The sequence below is a fragment of the Octodon degus genome, unplaced genomic scaffold, assembly GCF_000260255.1.
Source record: "Octodon degus isolate 3935 unplaced genomic scaffold, OctDeg1.0 scaffold00003, whole genome shotgun sequence".
NCBI classification, from domain to species: domain Eukaryota; kingdom Metazoa; phylum Chordata; class Mammalia; order Rodentia; family Octodontidae; genus Octodon; species Octodon degus.
Genome location: NW_004524579.1, coordinates 21238951 through 21262770, shown reverse-complemented (window position 1 = coordinate 21262770; position 23820 = coordinate 21238951). Strand labels below are relative to the sequence as shown.

At 37.2% G+C, this 23820-nt stretch overlaps 2 pseudogenes; both read right to left on the bottom strand.

Annotated features, from left to right (window-relative positions):
- Positions 1-5654: 5654 nt before the first annotated feature.
- LOC101592717 overlaps positions 5655-23820 on the bottom strand; it is a 55526-nt pseudogene continuing 37360 nt past the window's right edge.
- LOC111816910 lies at positions 10506-10605 on the bottom strand (annotated as a pseudogene).

Genomic DNA, 23820 nt, shown 5'->3' with positions numbered 1-23820 from the left:
CTTCATCTCATCGCACCTTCCCTAGCCCAAGCAGAGATGTTGCATAGGCATTTGGATATATGAATTCACAGGGCAGGACCAAGGTGGAGATATAAATTTAAGAGGTATCATATTTAGTTAATGTTTGTTGGCATGAGATTAAATGAGTTTACCAAAGAAAGACTGTTTCACCTTAAGTGGGTCCTGAGAAGAACTTTCTTACTTTGGTTTCCAGTATAACATATACTCCATTTCGGTCTTCATTGGTACTTTATTATTTTGTTTAACTTATGGCTGTCAAAATAACTAGAGATTAATCGTCTACTACATGAAGGCAGTTTTGCATATTATTTTTTATTGTTGTTGATTCTTCCTAAATGATTGTTTAAGTACTATAAGTACCACTACAGATTGATTGATTCACTTTTAAATACCATAGCTACTATGATACATAAATTTAAAAAAATGGATTTATTCTCATAACTAGATAAAATATTACAAGAATCTATTTTATGAGTGAATTTATTCATTTAGATAGGTCACATCATACACTATCTTCTGATTCTCTTTTTCTTACCCTTATTAACTTACTTATTTCCACCTTATTTTTCTGCTTTTGTACTGTGCATGATATTTTAGAATTTTATCTAGAAAAATCTCCAATTGAATCACAATTTTAATAATTCAGAAAATGTTCTTTTCATTATTTCTCCTTGAATATCTTAAGATTTCCATCCTCTTCCCAAAGCTCCATATATTACAACTTTTTTAAAAAATATATTTAGTACAGGGTCTACAGGGCCTCACTTCGTAGACCGGACTCATAGTGATTCTCCTCTTTTCAGCCTCCCAAGAGCTGGGATTATTGGCATGCACCACCATACCCAGTCTCAATCGCAGCCTCAGTACATCCCATGGGTGCTGCTAGCACAGCATGCCGGCATCAAACCCCAGTCCCTGTGATCTCCCTATGTAGGTGCTTTGGTCTGCTGAGCTATCTGGCCAGCCCTTACAACCTTAAATGTTGTTTTTATCTTCTTTTGTGTTTTGTCTCTTTTTCCATCTTAATTTATAAAAATAAATGAAAACTATGTAGGCAGGCATACATCTCTTTAAATAACTTTACCTAGAGATTCAAGGCATTGGGAAATTGTATTTTTCTGATGTATGCTATGCTTCTTTAAGTGATCAAAAATGGATAGGTAAGGGTAGATTAAATGAAATTTATAGGCTCTCTACTAGCACTACAACTTTATTTTCTAGATTAAAATATCTTAAACTGGGTCAGGGAGATAGCTCTGTAGAATAAGTGCTTGCCTGGCAAGCTCAAGGTCCTGAGTTCAAACCCCAGTACCTCAAAAAAAAATCTTAAACTTATTAGATCAGTAGGCAGTGATCAGCCATCATGATGCATGATTAGACTTAGTTTCTTTTAATCAGATTACTTTTCTTCTAAAAGCCAACATGACAGGTGAAGAGGAGAACATAAAGCTTTGACTGGTGGAAGAATGAAAAGTACATTTGGATCTGATTGCCATGCCTGGGCAAGATAGCAGATGAAATCCTTGACTGAGAGCTCCACAGTGAGCTAATGTCTCCACATGAGAAGGAACCCTTGGGGCACACAGGACATCAATTTTGAAAAGAAAGTTGAAAAGGAAAAGGAGATGAACGGAAAAGAAACTCTGCTAACTCATTTTCTGAAAGAGCAAACACTGTTCTGCACTTTCTTAGAGAAACAGGTTTTCCCACAAAACCCGAAAGAAGTGTTGCATGGTCAGGGTTAAATCACTTAATTATACTGTTTGCTTGTCACGCAGTTTGCACACCCGTGCACTGATCGGGTGCCTTTGCCTATGGCATCTTCACAAAGGGTGAAATAATAGGCAGTAAAATAATAAAGTATAAGCTCTCTCTTTGTCACATTTGTTTCATTGTTTATCACATCTGTTGTTTTTTCCTGAACAGTGTGATGATCAATTATTCATGACAGAGTGATAGCAGTTTCATAATAGTCTCATTCGCGGATGAAATCGCCCTGTTCACTGCTGAGGTGCCCATAGAATCTACATCACTAGAGTAATAAGTCACCATTAAGCACCCACCTGCTTTGGGCATTTCTCTCCATCTTATTTGTATAGACTTTAACAAATTACTGCAGAAGAATTCAGCAATAATCACCAAGGCAGATTACAATGCTGGTCCCTGTGCTGTGCTTAATGAATGATCCCATTGCTGTGTTCCAGCAGATAAGTATGAAAAACAGTGACGGATATTGAGAGAGACAGAAACTGGAAACACTTGGAATTATTTTTATTTTTTAAGGGACTGTAAATGACATTTAATTGCCTGTTTTCAAATGGTAGGTCAGGGGTGAGGTGGGGTGGGAAAGGGGTGAGAACATCTTCCATGAAGTAGCAGTAACTAGCTCAAGTTCACACTTGATAGACCCTCAGTGTGCAAGTGGAAATAAAGCTGATTTAAGGGACTACAGTGAGGTCTGCAAGAGTGCAAGGTATTTCTTCAGGGATTAGAAGAATCATCCTCACTGTTAAATTAAATTAAGATCAGAAACAACCTGGGTGATGTGGGATGAGAAAACACTGGCTTCTAATAAAATATGTTTGAGATATTTTTAAAGTTTTTCTTTGTCTCTTAATTTGGTATCAAATCTGTCAGCTCCAAAACTGACTATACTAGTTTCTTACCTTATTTCTGCAATATCTTTATTGATCATGAGTTTGCATTTATAGTTGTTTCTAAGTAAATCTTTGAAATGAACATAAGCGTTTGGGTGCTAAATGTCTTAGTTTAGAAAAACTAATATACTATGGTCTTACTTTTGGAACTCTTGATACTTGAGCTATTGAATGCGTTAAGGAAAGGCTGGGCCTACATAAAATGTGGAAGTGGACGGTGGTATTGTGTATATGAAGCCATTATTTTTATGTTCTTTCTAAATCTTGATGATAGAATATATTTTGAGAACCCAAAGTCCTCCTACTTTAGTTCCCCATTCAACATTCATGTTCGAGGATTCTACTACTACTATATAATATAATAATCATATATATTTTAAGATTCCATGGGATTATCATTCAATCATGGCCACAGTAAACAAACTGAGTTGTTTTTCTCCCTAGAAATTTTGTATTTAAATACTTAACAAAGGGCCAGTGAGACAGCTCAGCAGACTAAGCACCTACTTAGGCAAGTGCAGGGACCAGGGTTTGATCATGGAACCACGTGCCACCCCAGCCCCAACCCCCAGGCACTATAAGCCAGCCACCAAGCCCCAGAATGGTGATACACACTTGTAATCCCAGCACTGTGGAGGGTTAAAACAGGAGGATCACTTTGAGTCGGAGCTGTGAAGTGAAACTCTGTACCAAACACATACATTAAAAATAAATAAATAAATACTTAAATGGTAAAAACTGTCGTAACAGAATATCAAATTAATGAAAATTTGGGTATGTGTTATTTTTTACATAGTGCATTTGGAGGCCTTTTCAATGGTTCGTATAAAGTCACTTGCTGTTATGGAGAACTGATGAGGTTTTAGAGTTCCAATACCTCTTGCCTTCTATTTTTTTTTTAAAGACTATCAGTCAGGCATGGTGTCACACACCTGGAATATGAGCATTCAGGAGACTGAAGCAGGATTGTCATGAATAGCAAGACCCTGTCTCAAAAAAAATTAAAACATTATAATAAGACTATCAGATTCAGTGTTCCAATATTTTGTTTTTCAGTAATGGCGGTCAGCTCTTTAGGGATTCATTCTGAGATTTAGGAATTCTTTTTGTATAATTTCCTTTCAAAATATTGGTGAAATACTTTTAACAGTGTTTGTTTCCAGGAGTGCTGTTGTGGTCCACACTTTCAACTTGAAGTGTCATAGCTTGGCTGGATTGGCTTGGTGATTCCACACCCCGGAGCAGCCCACCCCAGGGTCACTCACCACAAAAAGGGCATATAAAGGGCTTGAGGAAGGATTCCGTGTGCCATGTCCCTGGAGGAGCTTAATCTTCACAGCTTTGTCACTTGCAGCATTTAGTCTGCATGGACAGACGGGAGAGAAGCTGGGTAGACGCCTCAGCTGCTGCTTCTCCCTTTGCTATTCTCTGTTTTCTGCCACCATGAATTGTTGTCTTCTGCCTTGTGATACTCCGTGCTAGAGCCAGCCCATTGCAGACTGAAACCTCCACTAACTGTGAGCTAAATAAGCCTTTCTTTTTTTAATTGAGGGTGTTGGGTATTTTGTCGAGCAACGTGTAAAAAGTAACTGAGACAAATGCAAAGAAATGTTATTTGAAATGTAAATTTCAGTCCATTGGTGTTGCACATGCTCAAGCAGAATGGAGGGAGTAGGGGGAGAAGAAAGGTTGTATAGATATTACAAAGTTGAATCAGAGTTGCTTTCTACCTGGCATTGGGATGGTTTTAGTTTGAAAGAGCAAGAATGTGAACTCTAAGTGAGAACTCAGTAATGTCTAGCATATTAGAAGAATCTTGAGAGCTTCTTTATTCACGACATAACTCTGCAATCCTTCTATATTGCAAAGAGGTTAAAGCACTAAAATAGAACATATAGAAAATAATGAATGGAGAACATGGATTTGAATTTATAGTGGATATATATCTTTTGTATCTAGTGCTAGGCCCATAATACAATAATAACAATATTCCTGAAATAAATATTTGGATTAACATGTTTTAATTATGATTTGGTATTGCACCTTAAGGATTGTAAAGATATTTAAGTAATTTGGAATTATCTTTTATTTATTCCTTTTCAAGTGACAATATTGTCTTTAAAAGTTCGTAGTGACAAATGATTGGAAAATGATGAAAACATATCACTGGGGGTAAGTGAGCATGTGTGGATGCACTCAATGTAGAAAAATAGATTAAAAACCTTTGCATTTCATATTGAAAACTCCTGTACTGTTTAGAGTCTTAGGACAAAATCTGAAGTTAGATTAAATAATGATCATAAATGTTTCAAAGTTAAATTAGAAAAGGTCTCTGTTAGATGAATCACACTTTTTAATCTGAAGCTTTGTATGGTTCTTTGCAGCAATAGCATGCTGATCATATTTAGGTATTTAAACAAAGTATTGTTAAAGAGGGAGAAAAACTATATTTTATATTGCATTTTATAGTGTTGTTTTTGTTTTTGGTCTTTTTTCTTTTTTTTTTTTTTTCTACAAGGTTTCACTATGCACCTAAGACTCATAGTGATCCTCCTGTTTTCAGCCTCACCAGCATTGGTATTACAGTTGTGCAGCACCATGCCTGGTCTCTGTGGCCAGCTTAGCATCCCAGGGGTGTGACAAGTGGTGTCAAGGATCAAACCATGGTCCCTGCCCTTGCCTAAGCAGGCACTGAGTCCTCTCATCTACCTAACCTGCTCTTGGTATTCTATTTTTAAACTGTGTGTCTTAGATACCAGGGCTTTTTCATAGGCTGTGATAAACCTGCAGCATAAACATATGAAATTATAATGTCCAACTAGAATTGATTACAAACCTTAGCGGAATTTACTAAAAACTTCATCAATTAAAATATGAAATTAATCTAATCATTTTTGTAAGACTTGAAGAGTTTTTTTGAACACAATGTGAGATATAATAACATATCAAAGAATATGTAGTATTCTTTTGTTTTCATCAACTGTATTTATGACAAGAACTCTGAGATCTGGAATATGACCAAAAGTGAGAATGTTTTGCTGTTTGTGCTTTTCTTGCAGAACTGGTGTGCCCTCTGGGAGATTTACAGAGGGATCTTTTTATAAAGCCAAAATGTCTTCCAAGTGATCTTGATTTTGTTCCTGAGCTTGTCTGCTTTGGAGGTGAACTTGATTGTGATTTTCTGACTGACTTGAACCTTTTTTGTATGGACTCAGACGTTGACCATCCTCTAGAACCAGAATTCCTTTTTGAAGTTCTTGACTGCCGAGTTGAGGTAGACCATGTTGTTCATGACTTGGAATGAGATTTCAACTGGCTATTAGAGAATCATCTGCATTGAGACTCTTTAAGACTATCTGAACTCCAGTTCTTTCACCATGAACAACTTCTACTTTGAGTTTTCCTTTGACTGGGGCTTCTTAATTTCTTGCAGTCAGCTGGAGAACAAAGAAGATTTTTTGTTTTTTAATTCTATCTGGCCTGGTGTTTTACAGTCAACTTGTATAAACTGTATTTCAGTGATAGCCACATACTGTCTTTCTATTAAGGTTATAAAGAGCATCTTCAGCATCTTGAACATCCTCATATTGAACATAAGCGAATCCTATTGGGCAGTGAAAGTAGAAGTCAAGTGGAACATAAATGTCTACTATATGGCCATACGGACCAATTCATAGCACGAGTTCTCAGGCCTTGTAGCATCTATGACATTCCTGACAAACAATGATGTGTTGCAAAGACATCCTGTAGTGAGACCTGGTGGCTCCCCATGCACCCTTGGGTTTGGCTCCGTCTCTTGCTGTCACCACAGCAACTCAGAGGACCCCTTTGGCACTCAGGTAAGCCACTAGCCACCAATTAATTTACTCTTGTAAATTTGCAGCACAATTATCTAGTCTCATGGGCCAGGGAGATGGCTCAGTAGAATAAGTGCTTCCCTGGCAAGCTCAAGGGCCTGAGTTCAAGCCCTGGTACCACAAGAAAAAAAAAATTATCTAGTCTCTCCATTTAAGTAAATTCAAATACCTTATGATAGTAAAGATGAGGAAAACAAAGTTTCAAGGAGGATCAAGTCTAGTAGTTATAAAGAGAAATATATGAAAAAGGGATCAGGTGACTATGAAAACATAGCATCACTGAAGAGAAGGCTTTAAAAAGAAATATTGATAAAGACAATCCAGAGACAGGTACACATTTCTCAGTGTTTTTCTAGCCTGGGGATTCTTAATTGCAGAATTTTGAAAAAGATGTTCTCAAAAATGTATTTTAGAATAACATTATGGCCATATATAGGCACTGAACTTTTAATATGCAGTCTTATCTTTACAATTGATTTTCATAATGCCATTAGATTTTGTAAATGGATTTATCTGCATAGTTTTATAAACCTGTAAACCCTTGATGTAAGATGAATTTAAATATATGTGTGGCAAAACCAAGGTAGAACCGTCATAGCAGGTAAGCTCCTTGGAAGGCATGCCAGGAATGTCTTCTAATGTTCCACAGTGGTACAACCATAGATTGATCATTGTATTTCCAGCCTTGCTGAAAGCAACAGTAATGGTTTTCTTATCAACAATCCTGGTTCAATCTAGATTTTCTGGAGTTTACCTAAATTGCTAACTACTATACAGAGTGGATGAGATCCTATTCCCCACAGATCTTGCATTCCTCTTATTAGGATATTGATTCTAAGGGGAAAAAAAAAAAAGAATCTTCTGCAATGTTTATCTGAAAACAACAGAAGTATGGCATTGGTATGGCTTCATCATCCTCTTGGGTCAGAACACAGCTCTCTATTCCCTAGAGTCTCCCACCATGCCTGCTGACCAGGCAGCACAAACTAACAGTGTGGAAAACCTGCAAACTGCAGAGGGAGGCTGCTCCTGCACACCTCATTAGGCCTTCTGCACATTTGACTTTCTCTTCCCCCAGCACAGCGCATATTATAATTGGAAGCAGTTGGGTACTTCCTGTTTTTCTTTGAAAGGTGTAATTGGGTAGCCAAGAAGCTGTCACTTTCTGGACATTGCCAGCTCAGCCATCTGCCTGTGGAGCCTGAATTCACTGGCTGTTTCTTTAAAGGCTTTGACTCATGGAATGTTCCATTTTAAAAGAGCTTACCAGTTCTTTTATTTAGTCTCTCTTATTTTACAGATGAGGAAATTGATGCCAGGAACATAAAATTTCATACACATAGAGACACCATTACTGGATTATACTTCAGGTGTGCCTGGTTCTAAGATCAGCTATCTTTGCACACTGCCAATCTTTAATATATCCATGATCCTTTCATTTTGTTCCAATCTGACCATTTCATGAGTGTAAAGGGTTAAATAGATCCATTTAGCACTAGATATAGTATAGATCCCATAGGCATGAAATACAATGCCTATGGAGGTGAATTAGTCTGTTGTTGTAGCTCAGGACAATGTTCTTCATTCTTTACCTCACCATAGTTACACAGTACTGCTACGTAACTATCACAGATGGGAGAAAAGGGATAAGTAGATAATCCAGACAAATTTTAGTCAAATTTTCCTTACTTTGAATATTTTGCTTCTTGGAAACTAAGTCAGAGCAGTGGGAAGAGCTCTATAGTGAGCTGGAGCTGAAGGTGCTCATCTTCTACACAATTGACTAGTACTATTGTCTCAGAACTTACCAGTCGGCCTTATTGACTTGTGGTTAACATTGCGTGACAGTTAATCAAACTTCATAGTTCTTTATAGCTTGAGTTCTAAACAACAAATAAATAGGTAAATTCTTCTGAGCTTCATGTGAGTTTCCTAGTGGAATTTTCATGTAAAATTTCATAATGTATGGAATAGCCTAGAAAAGTTCAGATTAGTAATATTAAGTAGTAAGACTGTCTTGTGAATTATGCCTTGTGATGTCAGTCTATCCTCTTGTCCTTGAAAACCTATCTTACTTCTCCATGTAAGCCTGACTTCTTCCAAGAATTCTTCCTTCTTCAAGACAGTCACAAAATAGGATAGATATACAGCTACTTTCTCTTAATTCAGTGAGAAGAAAGACTTGTACTTATAGTGTTTGGACAGTATATCATGTCTGCATCTTGTACTATGAATAACTACCAAGAAAACAATTCACAATGTATCAATTATTATAACTGCCCTCCTAACCTATTTTGAAATTGTTTCATTGCTATTTGTTTCTCAACAAAATTAATCTTAAAAAGGACAGTTAGTAGGTGTACTTGAAGGTCATTTACTGTAAAATTCCAAACATGATTTTCTGTTGCCCTTCATGTTGGGAAACATTGAAATCCAAAGTCAAAATAAAGCTTCAAAAATTACTGATTTATTTCTCTTGCCCCATAATCAACTTAATAGCCTACATAAAAGATAAATCTGAGTATGAGGTATAGGCGGACCTTTCCCTCCTTACACCTGAGAAGACAAAAGACAGTCAACCACTGGTAGAACAATTTGACCTCAAGCTCATCATTTCTACCTGTCTCTTTCTGGGCCAGGTACCCCCAACATATCCAGAATTTCAGAAATTCAGCTTTTCCTTTTGCAGAAGCCCTGGCTATAAAATGAAGTTATTTTGAGGTTAATTTTCTGCTTTGAGAGGTTTCAAGTATAACTGGGAAATATTACCATTACTGTGACACAGTTTTCAATAACCTCTAAGCTCTTTATAGCTCTTTTCCTATACTCTAATGCATTCTATATTGTCCTGTCATATCAAACTTCTTGGAGTAGAGCCTCGTGTTATCACTTCATTTCATTGATATCTTCAGTGACTCTCCGTTGCCAATTATATTAAATCTCGATTTCAAGGCTGCCTATAACCTTTCTATCCACATTCATTTCCCACTACTTTCTTCTGTTTAATCTGAACAACATTCAGGCCAGTCCACTCTAGTTTTGTTAAATAAATATTCCATTTCCTTTTATTTGCTTTTGTTGATGTTCTCTCTCTTCATCTGTAATACCCTCTCAGCATTTGCATGTATCAAGAAGATATCTCTATGAACTGCAGCTTTTATTAGTTTAGAAATAGGACTAATAATACTATCGAGAAAGAGTTTGTGTACATAGTATTAAACATAGTTGTGCTTAGCTCGGAGCATTTTATTAGTGTTATGCAATCATATATTATGATTGTCACCATCACCAGCAGCAACATGAAAATATTGCCTGCATTTGAATGACATTATGCCTCAAAAGAAGCTCTTCTCTACGTATTACGCTGACCCTTCTTTCCCTGTACAGTGGATATATTCTCTGTTTATATTGACCCACAATGACCTTTGATTTTATTCCTCTTATAATCTACTTTGAATTGTATATGTGAACTTCCTCAGAACAGGGTTGCAGTTATGGTCACTTCTTTTCTTTAGTCATAATCTACACAAGTGTGCTGATCTGTTCCTCTCTAGGAAGTCACCATGCCATCCTCCACCCTCTTGACTGTACCTGCTGGCAGGGAAGCCACTTGGAATTTCCCCGTTTTGCATCAGACATGCGGCTTCTTTAACCAGTCTGAAGAGACCTCTTCAGCTCAGTAGGTGCATTGCTTTTTGGCCTATCACTTCAGCAGGCTGCACTTCCTGCCTTAACACATATTTTTCCCGAAGTTTAGGCTGCCATGTTGTGCTAGTCCACAAAGCTTCTCTCAGTTTAAACTCAAGCATGCTCTTCCATCACTTTTATCAGACTTCTTCAGTTCCATCTCAGTTCCCACTGTATCTTTTTTTCCCCAGAATTAGACCCCTTTTTGGCTAAGCACTAAATACACTGTAGATATGAAACAGCTATTGAGTTGAAGGAGAAATAATAACAATTAAATTTAGCAGCTAGTGCTTATTGAAGGTATGTAGCTATCATGCCCCATGTGAGACATCAGCTAAGTTTCATGGCATACTATAGAAATGATTCCTGAAAAGTATAACCTTAAGTTTTACAATACTTGTATAACTGCCCCCAATAATGAAAGTGCACGCTGAAGGGTAGAGAAAGTAAATATGTTATCAAAGTCATTGATCTGATGAGAGAGCTGAACTCATTTTGATTCTAAAACCTGTTCTCTGAATGGTTCTGGGCACCTGTCTTTCAGTAAATGGCAATGGGATAAATGTTAAAATAAATTTCAAGGATATGAAATTTTTCTGACATAATGCGTGCCTTTGGAAAAACATGTTTGTATTGATGTTGAGAGAAACCCACGCTCGCATTTGTGTGATGAATGCTAGAACCGTTAGCTTTTTGGTGAAGTCTATATTTGGGGTCTGAAAGACTTGCCAGTGTCTTTTTAATAATATCATTGTTTTTTTTTTCTTTTTCCCAGACTGAATCCCATTGTCTCTAATCACTGGTTTTACTTGTATGTGTAGCTTCCAGTCTTCAATTTTCCTAAATGTCATGTAGATATAAATGTAAAACTCCATTGCTCAGCTCCAGTGTTTTCATCTTGACGGACAGGCGGGGGAGGCAGAGAATGTTTGGTGTTGAGTTTCGCCCTAATTTTGTGGGTATTTTGTACAAATAAGAGCCCAAGTATAGTTTTGCTCTTGTTTTTTCTTATGTAGAAATACCTTCAGGGAAACTGAAAATGAAAAGTAAAACACTGAGCAGCAAGTTTCAAGGCAGAGACAAATTATCTCAAGGTAAAAAGCCTGGCCAGGTTGCATACAATGATGGAATTGCAGCCTGTTTTTTTTTTTTTTTTTTTTTTTTTTAGATTAATATCAATGTTGACTAGAGGAGCCTTGTGCTTTCAATACTAAATAGCTCAAATTAGAAAAGTACGTTAGTGTTTTCTGAAAACTTACCCCAAGGCATGGCCTTGTGCCCGGATGGTGTAGAGCACCTACGCCATGCAATCAAAGTCCCTGCGGAGACAGCTTCCAGCAAAGGTGCACCTCCCAGCTTTGTTTTAACAGGCAGGGCCAGATTTAGAGATCAAAGTCTTTGATTCAAAGAATTAGTCCCCTCCCCACCCCCATGTTCATTAATACTATAGAGCAAATCGTGTGGGAGGTGTGAAGGGTGAATGTGTTTTGTATTCATTATTATTTAGTGGAGATTAGCCATACAGAACTACGGAAACTAATCAACTGTTGGAGATGTAAAGGAGCAAGGCATCTCTGAGGCACTGCTATTTATGTTTCAATATGGGGACAAGGAGTGGGTAAATCTAACTTGAGTGCTCTTCCTAGGCTTTATTGAAAGGATGAGAACCCTCAGATACGATAAGATTGGAGTCAGAGAAGTGCTGAGAGGAGAAAAGTATACATCTTTTTATTCCTCTCGTAAAATTAGCATGTGGTATTGTAATCATCACAGAATCCTAGAAATGAAGGCTGTATTAACAAACCTCTTATTCTCTTTGAGGAAATAGAATGGAGCCATGATGGCTTGGAAAGGTCCTGAGTTTGCAGGCCTAATGCAGAGGTGCTTGTCCTTCTCAGCACTCTGACCAGTTAGGAACTAATTGCTTGGAGGTCATAGAGAGGCTGTGCGGAGAGTTGTGTCCCTACAATGAGTGGCATCACCTGCTTCTATCCTCTTTAATTATTGTCTGCAGGACAATTAAAAGGAAATGTGGTTGCAAGGCATAATTTTAAATTTTCTTTTCATTTGTGTTTTCAGTTGAGAAAGATTTGTACTCTAGTAATATTTCTCAAGATTTCAGACCAAAAAGAATTGAGAGCTATGATTTATTTTTGGCAAAGCTTGGCCAAAGCTTACTTATTAATTATGGCTATTCCAGGTGATTCCTGATATCTGGAAAACTTTCCTTTTATGTTGTGAAAAACAAAGCAAATTTGTGAGTTTTATGCTGAGTTCAGATCAAAATGTATTTATTTGTTCTGAAGAAAGCATTATTTCTATTGTCAACAACTGTATTTTTGATCAAATGTATTTACTTAGTGCAATATCCAATAAAGTTTAAAACTAGAAAACAGAAAAAAAATATTTCATGAGATTATTTGTGAAATAATTTGATTAAATGATCTCTATGTTATATTCTCTGTAGCAGTATCAGTATGTTATATTCTAAACTTTTGCATTCCTAAGTCTGATTACTGGGGTCCCAGGCAACCTCAACAACAACAAAAAAAACCAAACAAGAGTGAAGCATATTCAAGAGAAGGAAGTTTTTATGAAACTTTCTTTTTCCACATTTGGAAAAATGTTAAAACAAAATAAACCGAAAAAATTAAAATATACATATACATTTCTAATTGTTGGTGTTAATATAAGTGATTCTGTGACTTTCACACCAATATGTGACTGAGATTCAGAGAGTCACAGTGTTAAAAATAAAGTTTTTTTTTAAATGATGTTGGCTGAGAGCATTATTCAACAGCCATATAGAGCTTTAGAAGCCATTAACAGGCAGCTTCTATATTCATAGTAAGCAATTTTTTTTTTATCTATTTGTTTGTTTATTTTGTATTTTAGGATAGGGTCTACAGCATCTCACTACATACATTGGACTCGTAGTGATCAGCCTGGGTTCACTCCCTCAAGAGCTGGGATTATAGACGCGTGCCACCATGCCCAGTCTCAATCACTGTCTCAGTGTACCCTGGGGGCAGGGCCAGTACGGCACACCGCCGGGCCGCTGTGTCTCCCTAAGCAGGCACTTTAATCAGCTGAGCTACCTGGCCGGCCCTCATAGTAAGCATTTCAAACCTAGAAGAAGTTATATAGATCCTCTATCCCAAGAAATTACTTCACAATGAAGAAAGTGAGCCCCAGACATAATAAGTTTTGGGTTCACAGTCATGTGGGAGAATACAGATATCTCAATTTTCACTATTGCAATGAAGCAAGAAGCTCAGTTTTTGTTTAATAAATCATTTTGGTCTGTGATAAAATTGCAATCTGCCAAAGATTGAATAAGATTACCCTGGACTAACTAGGAGAATTAAGGAGATTATCAGAATGGGTATTTTGTGAACAAGCAATAGAAGCAGTGAAAATCGCCCTTTCGTCAAACATTTAAGTTTCCTACACGCAACTGGACTAAAACCCTTAACTGGCATAAGTGTCCAAGTGAGGCCTTTGATGAAATTACAAGAAAAAATGGAGTGAAGAATCCCATGGGCTTACAGGACTTGTACATCAGCAAGTCTTCTATGTTTCTGCAAGCCTAAAACACACCAGTAAGCACAGGACAAGTCACCTTAGCCTTCTGACCTTCATTTTCCTCATTTCTGAATCAGAGATGTTGTTATCTTCTGTGTTCACTGCATGGGCTTGTAACAAAATCACGCATAAAAGTGGATGTTCCGGTGTACTAAATGTTAAACAAACATATAAGAGAGCTTTTTATACCAATACCTTTATTTCTTTTCAAGTTCTGGCATAACTTGGACCAGATTGCTCCCTCTTTTTCTAGTATCTATAAAGTATATTGAAGGAATCACAGTTTTTACAAGTAAAAATTTGAATTTATATTTCCTGATTTCTCTTGGCCATATCTAGAATATTCAGTGGGCATTTAGCTATTGAGGTTTTTTGTTTGGGCAGGAAAAGTTACATGTCCTGAGAAACCCACATCAATTTGTATACCTTTCATGTATTTCCCTGCAGGGAGGTGGCACAAGGATTATGCTTCTTCCGAAGGTAGTCAGTATCTAGTTACATATCTTGTAGAAGCCTGAAGGGTTTTGCCACCTCAGCCAAAAGGGAAGCACTCTAATGGGTAACTTTGTGGCTCCCTATAGGGTTGATTGAAACTACCAGGGGTGAAACATTGCAGGTAAAGATTTCCTTGTGTTCAATCCATTTTCCTCCCCCAACTGTTGTTACCAAGAGAATTTCTTAATGAAAGTCTCATGGACTGAACCCTCTGTCAGTATCCACATCTCAGACCACCCAAGCTCATTCATCACAAGTCTCTTCAGTGTCATCTCCTGAGCAGTAAGGTCCATCTGGGGCATACAAGACCTAATGGATTCTGCCCTTTCAATAAAAAGTATGGAAGCCAAGCCCAGTGCCCCTCTCTATCTCATACCAGCTCCTGCCTATAAGCTGTTGATTCACCCTTGACATCACAACCTCAGCGTCCAGACTTGAGTTGATGAGAATGAGGCCCCTGATAAAAAGTAAACATATTGTACCAAGTAAGGTTCTAAATACTATATTTGGCCTGTGGTTGTTTTCATTGTTCAAACAAGGCATTGAGACTTGATACATTTTTTAAATCCATGCCAGGAAATGCCAGTTAGAATTACCCAATGAGCCAGAAAAAAAAAAAAAAGTTGAAATGTCTGATGGTCCTTATTGCATTATGTCCAAGGATGTGGGAGAAAATGATATTTGGATGATGAAAATTACTGACTCCTTTCCCACTTAGACGACTCATATCCCTCTTTTAGAATGTTGTACTACATTGTAATTAAAAAGTCTTTGAGTTTGGCCTTAGTCTTTGTATTTGAATTTAATCTGTGAGAATCCAGTCCTGTAGCTTTCAGGTAACTGTTCAGATACCAAACCTCTTTGTTATGTGTGACAGAAGGTAAGACTGGTTTCCTTGGGGCCAGGGAGATGGCTCAATGGAATAAGCGCTTTCCTGGCAAGCGCAAGAGCCTGAGTTCAATCCCCAGTTCTGGGGAAAAAAAAATTGGTTTCCTTAATCATATAGCTAATTATTTTTAAGTTTTACTTTTAAATTTCTTCTTTAAGGATATGAATCATGTCTATGCTGAACAGTGGGGGGGTTGGCCACAGTACAAATGATCTTCTGGCTTTTCTAAAATTAGGGTTTAGAAAAAGAGACAGACAAATAATAAACAGCAACCAGAACCCAGTGCATTGTGATCTCCTAATGGAAAGGGCAGAGTGATCTTGGGATTGCAGAGATACTACAAAACCCTTCAGAGATTTCATTTATCTAACCATTCTGCAAGTGGTTGCTCACCTAAATGGTCACCATGTTTTTCTACAGAGACAGCCATTAGTTCACATGATAATAGATGTCATATGTATGGGAAAGGTCAACTCCCAAGGCAATTGAGAGATGGCCAGGCATAGCTTAGTTCTTATTACGAAGGAGGATGAACAATGTCTAATGATGTGAGATGACACAGGCCTTGCAGAGAAGGTATGCGAGACCTTGTGTTTGCTGCCTGGGACAGTGTGTTTAACTAATTTCCTGATTCCAAAAAGATAATTACATAATAGGGCTGGTCAGTTAAATATTATCATAAGATAGTTGTTTAATGGAGCTCAGCTTTTCTTCCTTTTTTCCTCCCAAACTTGCTGCTTAAACATTAACGTTATTTTTTATCTCAGCTTTATGGAATTATGGTTTTCATTGCACATCTTCAAATATTTAATCCTCTACCTTATGGTCTGAAGGATTCCATAGAAAAAAGGTATGGGAAAGAGGGCCACTTCACCAAGGGAGGAATGTGATTGAGTGAGAGCAAAATTTATCATTCCCATTGTATATTTTAGGAGAAATATTTATAATACAGAGAATACTAGAAAAGTAATGCTGTTTACTTCATAATGCTGACATCATGCTAGCTTGATATAATGGAAAGTACCAGCACAATGCCATCTACTATCACTACGCATGGGCATCTGTTGCCTCTACTCAGGTTAAACTCAGGTGCCATCTGCTCTAGGGAGACTTCCTTGGATTCCTTAGGCTCTTCTCTGTTCAACTCCTTCTTCTCTTATAACCACACACATAACTTGTTGTAATACCCACAAGTACTTTTTATTGCTATTTAAAGAGAATACAAAATAATAACAAAAAGAAAGAAAAACAATAGAAGTGATACAGAACTTCACCAAACAAAACAATAGGAATTCAGCATTGCTTGCTGTATCACATAATGTCATCTTCAAATTAGTTGTTCAGGTTAGCAGATATAAGCATATGAAATTGGTTTAGAAAGATACAAGAAGTTAAAGAAGAAAAAAATGTTAAGCATCAACTGCTCCCCTCTGGAGACCAGAGGAAACCAGCCGTAGAATTATCCAAGCCATCCTACATACATACATAAGTATATCTCTTCCCCACTTCCTTTTTCTACTTCCCAGTTTTTCTTTCCTTTTAAACAGACTCTTCCCATTTTACAGTATGTATTGTAACTTTCATATTTTATTTCAACAAATATTTTCATTTTTTATTAACCTTTGAATTGTAGGTTTTTTTTAACTGTATGTTGATAAGATTTAGTGAATTTTTCTGTTTCTAGAATCTTGATAAAGCAGCAGCCTCTTGACTTGTCTTAAAAAAACATAATATTCCTTCATCCACCTTCTCTTTGTTTTATTTTCAGAAAAAAAAAAACCAAAATTTCCTAATAAAATGACAAGGATTAGCAATAGTTAATATGCTGTATTCCATTATTTTTACAGTACTTATTCACTTCTCAAAGATGTAGAAATTTTTCAGGACTGCCAAAACTAGTGGTATAGATAGCCGGCCAACCCCAGGCCCTGCGAGTGTTGGGGAGAGTTTCTGCTCTGTCCTGAGCCCACCTGCCACTCCAAGCCCAGGCCCGCCATGTGAGAGAGGCCTTTCCCCATATTCTTAGGACCTCCCCAGCCCAGCCTGACCCAGCGCAGCCCTCCCTCTGAGTGAGAACTTCCACCGCGCCTTGGGCCCTCTATATCTGACCAACCACAGGCCCTGTGAGTGTGGGGCAGAGCTTCTGCTCTGTCCTGTGCCCACCTGCTGCTCCAAGCCCAGGCCCGCTGCATGAGAGAGGCACTTCACCATGTTCTCCAGACCTCCCCCACAGGGCCAGACCCAGCGCACCCTGCCATCTGAGTAAGAACCTCTGCTATGCTCTTGGGAGTCCTGCAGACCCACCAAAACACAACACTGGTGAGTGGGTGGGAAAGCTTCTGCGCTCTCTCACCCCCGCTCCTCATACCCCTCCAGACCCAGCCCAGACTTAGCATACAAGCTTGAGGTAAAACCCTGCAGCTAAAGTCCCTGCAGTGAGACTAGGGTCAAAACCACACAGCTAATCCAGGAACAGATCATCTTACCAGAGGTGCACAGCAGGCCCACCTCCAAAGGCAACAACAGTAAGGAGCTGGGCACAGTAGCCAAACCCAAGCCAGACAAAACTGCATGAACTAGAACTTGGTATATTAGTACCCAAATTTCATTAAGTGATAACATAATTGCACCAAAGTTCTACACCAAAGGCCAGAGGTCAGTGTTAATTGAAATGATAAAGACAAGGAGCAAAATGCAATCTCAGGCCTCAAGCCTACCTATGACAAGTATAGAGGATACTAGCTCAGATGAAATAAATGAATCAATAGCTTTGGAAGTAAATAAACAACAGCAGAAAGATATAGAGGAACTCAGAGAATTAATTTCTGGAATAATTAAAAAAAACCCTCTGAATTTATAACAGCTGAACTTAAGAATCAAATGCAGAAACATGGAGGAAACACAATGCCCAACCAGAACAAATGCAGTGGACACTAGCTTAGCAGAAATACATGAATTAATAGCGTTGGAAGTAAATAAGCAAATGCAGAAAGGTTTAAAGGAACTCAAAGCAGAATTAGTGTCTGAAGTGAAAAAAGAAATCTCTAAATTCATAGCACCTGAAATAAAGAATCAAATACAGAAACATAAAGGGGAAACCCAATCTGTAAAAAACTCTGCGTAAAAGAATTAATAACTGCTTCTGAGGAAGACATTAATAAAAAAAATACAGGAGATTAAAAAATGATGAATTCCTTGAATGAGCAATACAGGAAAGAAACAGATTGCATAAAGCAGAGTCAAAGAGATGTAGAGGACCTTAAAATCTCAATTACAGCCTGAAAAATCATTTGAGAGAAAGTGAAGAGAGAGTTTCAGATCTTGAAGATGCTGGTGCAGCTAGTGAAAAGGTAAGAAAGGATCTTTTAAAAACAACTAGGATGCAGGAAAAAATAATTCATCACCTGCAAGACAATGCAAAGATGAACAATGTGAGACTAACAGGCATCAGTGAGAATGAAGGATTCAATACAAATAATATAAAAAGAATGTAGGCAGAAGTAATAGCAGAAAACTTTCCAAATATGAGGAAACAATCTGATACTCAGGTAACTGAAGCATATAGAACTGCAAATAACTTCAACCCAATTAAAAACACACAGAGACGTATAATAGTCAAGATCCCAGAAATCCAACACAAGAATATCATACTGAAAGCCACTAGAGAAAAGAAGCAGATCACATTCAAAGGAAAACCCATCAGAATTATGGCTGACTTCTCTTCACAAACCATGAAGGCAAGAAGGGCATGGAGCAGAGTACTTCAAGTCCTCTACGAAAACAAATTCCAGCCCAGACTACTATACCTTGCAAAACTTTCTTTCAAGTTTGATGAAGAAGTTAAATACTTTCATGACAAAGAACAACTAAAAAATTTCATGATGGCAAAACCAACCCTACACAGACTACTGAAAGATATTCTAGAGAGGGACCAAAATGATCAGAACTCCACCAATGAGAACAGAAGAAACCCACTCAATAGGACAAACAATTAAATACAGGAGAAAAACAGTTACAAAACAGCATTCAAATAACATGTCAATCATAAGTCAACACATCACAATAATAACCATCAATGTAAATGGACTCAATTCACCAATTAAGAGAAATAAATTTGACACAGTGGATTAGGAAACAAAACCCAACAATATGTTGTATACAAGAAACACATTTAACTCATAAAGAAAGTCACAGGCTGAAAGTCAAAGGATGGAAAACAATACTACATGCCCCAGCACTTCAGAAAAAAGCAGGGGTAGCAATCTTGATCTCAGACAGTCTCAACTTCAAACCAAGAATGATCAAATGAAATAAAGAAGGTCATTATATACTAGTTACAGAAAAAATTCAAGGGGAAGAAATAACAATCATAAATATGTCTGCAGCAAACATGGGAGCATGCAACTATATAAGGCAAGCTTTAATAGACATGAAAAATCTAATATCCAATATAACAATCTTAACAGGAGACCTTAACACCCCCTTGTTCCAAAAAGATAGATCAACCAGACAAAAAATTAGCAAAGAAGTAGCACAACTGAACCAGAGCTTGAAACAAATGGACTTAGTAGACATACACAGAGTGTTCCACCCAACCACAGCGGAATACACATTTTTTTCAGCTGCACACAGATCATTTTCTAAAATAGATCACATACTAGTACATAGGTCATGCTTAAGTATATGCAAGAAAACAGAAATTATCCCATGCATATTATCTGACCACAATGCAATGAAACTGGAAATAAATAACAAAAGAAACCAGAAAAACCCACTAAATACATGGAAATTAAATACCATCCTACTCAATCAATGGGTTACAGATGAAATTAAACAAGAAATTCAACAGTATCTACAATTCAATGAAAATTCATCCACAACTTATCGGAATTTATGGGATGCAATGAAAACAGTTCTCAGAAGGAAATTCATAGTTGTGAACTCACACATTAGGAAAACAGAATGGGAACAAATAAACACACTAATGCTGCACCTCTGTCATCTGGAAAAGGAAGAGCAAACCAAACCCAGAGCCCAAAGACGGGAAGAAATCATAAAGATTAGAGCAGAAATTAATTCAATTGAGATGAAGAAAACAGTTCAAAGAATTAACGAATCAAAAATCTGGTTCTTTGAAAGATTAAATAAACTTGATAAGCCCCTAGCCAACCTCATCAAAAAGAGGAAAGAAAAAAATTCAAATATAAGCAGTAAAGAATGGAAAGGGTATAACTACTACAGACCCAGTAGAAATTCAGAAGATTATCAATAGCTACTTTGAGAACCTTTACTCTCACAGAATAGAAGCCACAGACAAAATGGACATATTCCTAGAAAGGTACACATTACCAAAACTGAATCAAGAAGATATAACAACTCTCAATAACCCAATAACAGCCACTGAAATATGTAATGTAATAAAGAGCCTGCCAAGAAAGAAAAGTCCAGGTCCTGATGGATTCACAGCTGAATTCTACAAGAAATTCATAAAAGGTATAATCCCTACACTCCTCAAAATCTTCAGTGAAATTGAAAAGGAAAGAGTTCTCCCAAAATCATTCCTGGAGGGAAGTATTATGCTCATACCAAAACCAGGGTAAGACACAACTAAGAAAGACAACTACAGGCCAATCTCCCTCATGAACATAAATGCCAAAATCCTCAAGAAAATCCTAGCAAATAGAATACAGCAAATCATCAAGAAGATCATATACCATGACCAGATAGGATTCATCCCAGGGATGCAAGGATGGTTCAATATTCGAAAATCTATAAATATAATACACTATATCAACAGAGTGAAAATTAAAAACCACATGATCATTTAAATTGATGCAGAAAAGGTTTATGATGAAGTCCAACACTCATACATGTTCAAAGTCCTACAGAAAATTGGAATAGAAGGCCTCTACTTCAATCTGTTAAAAGCCATCTATGACAACCCAATGGCTAATATAATTCTCGATGGGGAAAAACTGAAATCTTTTACTCTCAAATCAGGTACAAGACAAGGATGTCCTCTATCACCCCTCATCTTCCATATAGTTCTGGAATCATTAGCTAGAGCCATTAGACAAGAGAGAGAAATAAAAGTAATAAAAATAGGTAAAGAAGAAGTGAAACTATCATTATTTGCAGATGACATGATACTTTATTTGGAAGACCCAAAAAACTCCACTAAGAAACTACTAGAGTTGATAGACAAATTCAGTAGCATAACAGGATATAAAGTTAATACCCAAAAGCCAATAGCATTCCTCTACGCAGATAACAAACACAATGAGAGGGAAATTAGGGAAACAGTACCTTTTGCAATAGCCCCGAGAAAAATGAAATGCCTTGGAATTCATCTAACTAAAGAAATCAAAGATCTTTTCATGGAAAATTACAGTATTTTGAAAAAAAGAGATCGTAGAGATTTCAGAAAATGGAAAAATATTCCCTGCTACTGGATAGGAAGAACCAACATCGTGAAGATGGCCATACTCCCAAAATTGTTGTTTAGATTTACTGCAATTCCTATGAGACTACCACCAACATACCTCCCAGACCTAGAGAAATTGTTGCTAAAATTTATCTGGAATCAAACAAAACCTAGAATAGCATAGGCAATCCTGGCCAACAAAGACAAGGCAGGAGGCATTACAATTCCTGACTTGAAATTATACTACAAAGCTACTGTAATAAAACCGGCATGATATTGGCAACAAAATAGACCTGGGGATCAATAGAATAGACTAGTAGATGCAGAGGCCTCTAGGAATGCACTCAGCCACCTGATCTTTGAAAAAGGGGCCAAACACACTTACTGGAAGAAAGATAGTCTCTTTATCAAATGGTGCTGGAAAATTTGGTTCTCTATATGCCAAAGACTAAAACTTGACCCAAGTCTATCACCATGCACTAAACTAACATCAAAATGCATTAAAGAACTGAACATTAAAACAGAAACACTAAATCTCCTAGAAGAGAAAGTAGGAGGATCTCTTGAAGACATAGGGGTAGGCAAAGAGTTCATGAACAGAAACCAAATTGCAAGGGAAACACTAGAAAGAATTAATAATGGGGACCACCTCTTAATGAGAAGTTTTCTCACGTCAAAAGAAATTATCAACAAAGTGAAAAGACAGCCCACAAACTTTGAAAAAATCTTAACTAATAAGCACTCAGACAAAGGTCTTCTCTCTAGAATTTATAAAGAGCTAAAGAACATTAGGGTCCCTAAATTTAAAGACTCAATCCAGAAATGGGCATCTGAGATGAACACACGCTTCTCAGAGGATGAAATTAAAGAAGCTAATAAATATTGAAAAAATGCTCCATATCACTAGCCATCCGTGAAATGCAAATTAAAACAACACTGAGAAACCATCTCACTCCAGAAAGATTGGCTATCATAAAGAAATTAATGAATAACAAATGTTGGCGAGGCTGTGGGGAAAGGGGAAACCTTCTCCACTGCTGGTGGGAATGTAGACTGGTGCAACTGTTACAGAAATCACTGTGGAGACTCCTTAGAAAACTAGGACTGGACATCCCATTCAAGCCTACTATCCTCCCACTGGGAATTTTCCCGGAGGAACTGAAAGCATCATATCATAGTGATATATGTGTGCCTATGTTTATAGCAGCACAATTTGTGATAGCCAGATCTTGGAAATAAGCAAGATGCCCATAACATGTGGAATGGTTGAAAAAGATGTGGTACTTTTATATAATGGAGTACTACTTAGCTAAAAAGAATGATAAACTTGAAGCCTTCATATTTAAGTGGATGTCCATTGAAGATATGCTTATTAGTGAAATAAACCAGACCCACATCTATAAATATCGTATTATCTCCCTAACATAAGGACTTATAATTCCATATATGGTTAGGTTTCTAAATTTCTTTATAAAAATATGTAAATGCTTATTTCTACTTTTATATAATTATTTTTTCTTCATATTCTGTAAGGACTTAAAGTTCAACATATCAATATCTGATGGAAAATACCTGTTCCAGGATATGCCAAAATGTTTAATATTTAGATAGATAGGGTAAACTGAACTGCATATGTTGCAGGTCAATAATTAGCTTCTCTTCTGGAAGGTTAATAAACTAAGTTAGCAGATCAAAATTGGAGAAAAGGAAGGGCTGCATGGTTAGCCAATGTCTTGTCCCTAGCCTTTCAAGGTCAGTGGAGACTCGCGACATCGAAGAACCTGTACTGTAACAACATGTAACTCAGTTGTGCTCCAAATTTTCTGATAAAGAAGATTATGGAGCCACAGAGGAATGTTTTCGAGGATGTAAAGTGAGCCTGAGGAGAGTCACATGGAGAGAAAAAACATTTTCTCAAGCTTTCCGGGAGAGCTAATTGGTCAAGCAATAGCTGTGACTCATCCTCATGTCAGACACTGAAAAAGGATGTACAAAGGGTGGTACAGGGCTACAGGATAAATCCTGAGAGTACTTGGCTGACCATATCAGATACAAAAGTTACATTTCTTGTTATATAGGTCTTGCCATATCTTGGTCTTAACTGTCTAGCAGAAAAGAATAAAAATGAGGGATATAAGTCAATCCATATTAATACAATGAGCTGTAAAAGGCTCAAGTCAATAACTTCTGAGGATAACCCACTAA